Raw genomic sequence first — 6,341 nt, 5'->3', positions numbered from 1 at the left:
TGCTATTCTGGCTTTACTCTTCTATGCTGTACGTCTATCACACTGTTGTCGCTGCTCTGATTTTTCTCTCTATGCTGTACGTCTATCACACTGTCGTCGCTGCTCTGATTTTTATCTCTATGCTGTACATATTAATCACATTATAGATGTTCAACGATATTCATTTTCTTAAACGTAACCTAGATCACCATTATTTTATTTCTTGCCCGTATGGTCCTAAGGGCAGACTTCCAGCAGCTGTGAAATGGGTGTGCTTCTGTTATAAACATTGGGTCGTGCCCCAAGAAAGCACCCGTAGGAAAGTATTCGATGCAATTACAAAACCATAACAAAACCACCTGCCTCAGGAGCGACCAATGATGAGATGCATAACTTACAGCGTTACGTACAGTAAGTAGCCTTACTTACCCATCTCGCTACGTCTGTTATTTGTTGAGTCACAACTGTCTCAAAAACGTCTAATGTTGTGTTATTTTTTTTTACCATCTTGTTCTCACTGCATCTTCATCAACCCTTGGGTGAAATACACCTATGTATCATAGGTGATGTATTCATCAGTTCGGCTAGCTACGGGTTATCAGCGGTCTCGACAGGTTCCTGATAACCTCTGTAGGCGTGTCGTTTCTGCCAACTACAGGTAATTTAGCCGTGTGAATGGGGAAAAGCAAAATAAGACAGGCGAGAGACATTGGAGGGTGTCTCTTCACCCCACTGCAAGGCATCAGTGGATTTACACTTTCTGGTCTACACATTAGAATGTATGAATAGATAGAGTTTGTTGTGTCAGAAAGTGAGAAAGTGATGAAGTGCGTCTGTCTGTTGCTATAGTTACCACTGTTACTTGAAGCATGCGTGAAGGCCTGCACAGGGTAATGACAATTAAATGGAGGTTTAGACTAGGATTCAAAAAAAAAAAAGAATTTTAACCACTTAACCAGGGCCATGCATGGACACTAGCATCAACTTTTGGCGGGATGATGTATCTGTCGCATATTGTCTCCTGTTTTAAATCCGTTTGGATTTTCATGCGAAACAGGTAGGAACGACAGTGACAAAGCCCTCTGGTACTTTATTAAAACCAGATCAAATCTAAATTAAACATTTAAATTGTATTTTGACGGAAATATACTATCAATCTAAACAGTAGACCTTTAATTTCAGGCACAAGAATCAATAAACATCTCACTGGTTGATAGATGACTCATCAGGCGACATGTAGGATAGAAACCTATGTGTGAGCTATTGGGATGAAAATGTTAAAATGACGGCACGTCGTTTGTGTAGACTGTTGTTTTGCAAAACCCTCATTTTATCAAACGATGTGCCTTTTGTTTGCTCAAGCCCATTCAGAATTGTCCCAGCCACAGCCTGGACAATGACAAGTTCGATTCCAGCTCCCGATGTTTCATACAGCTCACGTTTTAGTTCTTATACGATTTTGCTTCCTATACCACAACTTGGTTTGTTTCCGTGTTCCACATTAAACAGTACAAGCGATATATTAATTCAATAACTTGTATACCCCTCCACCAGACATCCAATGAATGCTGTGCAGTATGAAAGAAAAGAGCGTAGGAAATAAAACCAGAGTGTGATAGTTGGCAAATAATCTCACGAAACAGGTGAAATACGACATCTTGTCAATTTATCTTTCTTATGGTTTTGTTCCAGCTGTCCATGCAAATGCTTAAATAGCAGCAATTTTGTGTTTACACAATGTTAAAAATGTAGTGATGTAAATTACATTTTAGTGAACGCCACTGATCTAGAAATGCTCAAAATGCCTCTGACGTTATACCTTGTGGTTCTGTACCACGTTTTCAGCAACACAAGACCTTATACTTGGTGGTTCCGTACCACATTTCCAGCAACACAAGATCCTATACTCGGTGGTTCCGTACCGCACTTTCAACAACACAAGACCTTATGCTCGGTTTTCCGTACCACACTGTCAGCAGCACAAGATTTGTACTTGGTCGCACACGACCTTATATACGCACTTGGTGCTTCTGTGATACGGGAGGTACAAGACGCAAAAATATATATTCAATATACATTCAATATACACTTTAATAGGCCATTCACAAGTGTTCAATACCAGTGGTATAGTGTTCAGTATCGGTGGTTATGTATCCTTATGGCGCTGAATAGTCGCCTGACAATACTCTGTGTCCATGTACCACACCTTAGGTGGTACAAGACGGTCAGTATGTACTTACAACACCCCTCCTCCAGGCGTTCAGCTTTGCGTCTTGTAAGACAGATTATAATGCTCCGGATAATGGCATTAGAACTGATGTGCTATTTTAAGAGGCTTATCGCCACAATGCCATTCATGAGATAATTGGTCAGTGCTTTGTTACTCTAGCCTTCATGTTCACCGGACGGCATTCTTGGGTGGAGCGCTGTTGTTGACCTGTTGTAATCATCATCAGTGTTTGGACACTAATGCTCAGTGCTGTTGCTGACCAGTTATACCCATCCATCAACAGCTTGGGTGTAGCGTAAAGGTAGCCATGCTCATTACATCAACATGATGCCTTTATGAACAGTAGCAATGAAAGCGCGACTGAGATACTTGTTTAGCTGTTATTTGACATGGAACTCATTCACGGACTACGAATTTGAACTTTGATATGAAATTCATGCCTGGAATATTCATTGTCTGCCCGGCATCATTGAAAACTGATGACCGCTTCTCTCTTGTGTGTTACCGGCTTTATTTCTTATTTGTATAATTTCTTACATACCTTTGTCTTCGGGAGTTAGTGTTAAACGTTGTTGTGGAAATGGGTCTTGCGATTATCGACGTGGAACGCCCTTTACGGACTAGGAATGGTATAGGAATGTCGGACTTGACGCTTATATTCAATGTTATTTTATGTTAAATGCAATGACAATGCAGCAATTTCGTGTAATTCTAGAACAGTGACGTCTAATAAATTGCAAATTAAAATCACCTCATTCCTCTGTACATAATAATTCGACTTAAATCATGGAGCTAGCGCAGTGGAATTTGCTACTTACGCTATGGAGCTAAGAGGTGGGATGGGGGTGGGGTGTAAACTGTTACTGAACAGTTAAAATAAAACCCTCACTGAGGTAATTTGACAAGAGGCCGTATTTCACCGGTTACGCGTAACCATTTGCCATGTATCACACTGTCATCACTGCTCTGGTTTTACTCTCTATGCTGTATGTCTTTAATTATACTCTTTATGCATTTACATGAACAGTTGGAATTAAACCCTAACTGAGGTAAACTGACAAGAGGCGGAGTTTCATTAGTAACCTGTGACCATTTGCTCATTAGCACACTGTTGTGACTGCTCTGGGGTTTTTCTCTTTATGTTATTGTCTTTCACATTTGTTAGAAACACTTTCTTTGTTATCGACCACACTCATAAACCCGACCGGTTGGTCGGCTGGTAAGGTGTTTGACATCTTATCTTTTTTAACGTCTGCCCGTCAAAAAAACGTTAAGGGCCCTGAGAGCAAGACGCCATCGATTTGTTCGTCGACATGTCCAGGATGTCAAGGTCATTGTGAATTCGCGTTTGTTTTGTTTCAGAGCAGAATTAGCCGCCTCCAACACAATGAATGGCAGCACGGGTTGTGTTGTTAACATAAACATATAGCGATAATCATGGAAATAATTCATTAAACCATGATCGGAACGCATGTATATGTCTGTATGCTTGGGTTTTTACGTCGTACTTAACAATTGTTCCAGTCATATGAAGACGAGGAGTCATTATGTGTGTGTACATATATTTATAGCAGTATCATGCAGAAGACACCGGACATGACACCCGACTCAGTCACAATATACCTGGCCAACCCGTCGCTCTCCTTGCTCCAACATTTCAGTGCAGAGCGCCAAGCGAGGCTCATGCTTGGATTGAGATACGGAGTTATCATTGGTATAGGGGACGATGGTCTTTGGTCATTTCCTTATACGGTTATATACCACGTGGCCACGTGTAGTAACTGAGTTGTTAGTGTGTGTGTGTTGGGGGGGGGGGGGGGGGGGTCGGAACGCCTTACACACAGTAAATACATCAATCACTAAACCGGAGTATACAATCGGGTCGATGTCGTCATGAGGAAAATATCAATCATCGCACCAACCAAGGCAGTGGATAGATATGACGGAATAAAGCACAAAAAGACAACATTGGAACTACAACAACAACAGGCACTATTACTGCCCATTAAACATTAAACATCAGAGTGGCAATAATGACATAAAACATATGCACTGGAGGGAAAGAAAATATGAGCTATGCTGCAGCACAGAAATGTTGCAGTTGGTTACTGGTTTGTGAAAACGGTTAAACCTTGATACAGTTTATCACAGTCTGCATGCATGAACCGACTCAAAAGCCTTCCGCTTTTACGAGATTTGCCCGCATAAAACTTATTTAAAGCTGCTCATTTGGAAACTGTCTGCTTTTTTGGGGGGGGGGGGGGATTGGCAATAACATTAATGCATCCATAAAATGCTATTTATAACAATCATTCACAGCGTAGCACTAACCATTCGTTTTAACGGGCTGCCTATTTTTTTACCTTAATACTGCTGGCATGGTCGTACACTGAAACGTAAGATTGCCTGTAATGTCCAGTACGGCATTAAATAATTCTTGTTGACTATGTGGGCTTCGCAGATGTTCAAGCCTGATTTTACACAGTCAACTCTATACATTAATGGTTAAACAATGTCGTTGGGGACACATTCATATAGGCTATAAAGAATATAGGGCTATACCATAAATCCTTCAGATTATTCAAATTTACTTAAATTTTAAAAAAGTTTAAAGGTGGTTTTCGTAATTCAACTGGCATTCGCTTTATATTTTAGATATTTTAAAAACGTTTTCTCTTTTTGTTTGATTTTGGATGTTGCCATTTCTAATCGATAACTGTGCTATTTTCTGGTTCAAAGATGAACTCACGACTATATGGCTGATATTTTCAAGGTGGCGTGAAGCCATAAGCATTTATTCATTCTAGCGTAAGGCTTTGTATGCCGCCTTACAAATGCGACGTGACATAAACATGTCAAACACAAGCAGGCTGGGAGGCATAGCGGGCCATAGGCGTTTCCCTGCGGTAGGAATGCCCATCAAAACTCCCCAGTTTACAACCGCAGCCATTCCCAAAGAGTGATCGGCCTTGTTTGAGGCCACCATTTCAAATGTCCAACATTTTTACATGTCACAAATAATACTGTGCTTTTAATGCTGCCAGGTTCATTTCCAAACGATGGAATGCTTCAATGGTTTTCAATAGACATGTAAGACTGGCGATAGTGTGCAAAACACATTTGAAGAAAAATACAAAGGAAGAGTTTCGCTTAATATTTAGCATTCCTAAGACCATGAAGTGATAAAGTAACAATCAATTGTTGAAATAGCAACTACTGTAACATGTATACATGCATGCCAAAGCTGTACGTAGACGGCCATCTTATAATTTAATATTTTATTTTACACCCGTCTCATAGCCCCAGATTTGAATAACACCTCACATCGGTTGGTTCCTGTTTTGAGTTAGTGGGCCGACGAATAATTAATTCTCACAATGGTTGCTCGTATAACTCCGCCAGATATGGTAGCTTGGTCACACTTGTGTCTCTTGTGTGATACGCCTTGTATTTGGATTATACACATCATCTGTCTTGAGACACCAAATTTTTCATTACATAAAACGTTGTAGGTGAACCTAGATACATGATAAAAGACATACAGGATAGAGAACAAAACCCGAAGACCGGACAGTGTGATATTTGGCAAATGGTCAGAAGTAACTGGGGAAACACGGCCTCTTGTCCCTTTGCCTCAGTCAGGATTTTATTCTAAGTCTTCATGTAAATGCATATATAGTGGCAAATTACACGCCCCACCTTGCACCATGGCTTAAGCAGAATAGGTAAAAAAAATCGCCTTGATGGTAATTGCAAGTTATTAGACATCACCGGTCTAGAATTACCTAACATACTGTGTTTTCATTACATTAGACATACAAAGGTACCAGTGTGACATGCAGACCTAGAATGGTTTGCTTCGATTACACTTATTCAGTTAAATGCACTTATTCTTCATGACAGTATGCATACTCTAGTGTGTTACCCCCCTCGCTTCCTAGATGCTGCCTTCTTACCCAGTTGGCCCGTACGACTTTACCCTACAGAGATTTTTTGCCCAATGTATGACTTCTCTGTTGAAACAACTGAGAACCACACCTTGATTTTATTTATCGTATTAGCTTGGAATTATGCCTGCTTGCAGTCTGGTCAATATATCTGGATATATCCGTCAAACGCAATTTCATGGAAG

Source organism: Liolophura sinensis, chromosome 4 (genome assembly GCF_032854445.1).
Source record: "Liolophura sinensis isolate JHLJ2023 chromosome 4, CUHK_Ljap_v2, whole genome shotgun sequence".
Taxonomy (NCBI): Eukaryota; Metazoa; Mollusca; class Polyplacophora; order Chitonida; family Chitonidae; genus Liolophura; species Liolophura sinensis.
This window is presented reverse-complemented; position numbering follows the sequence as displayed.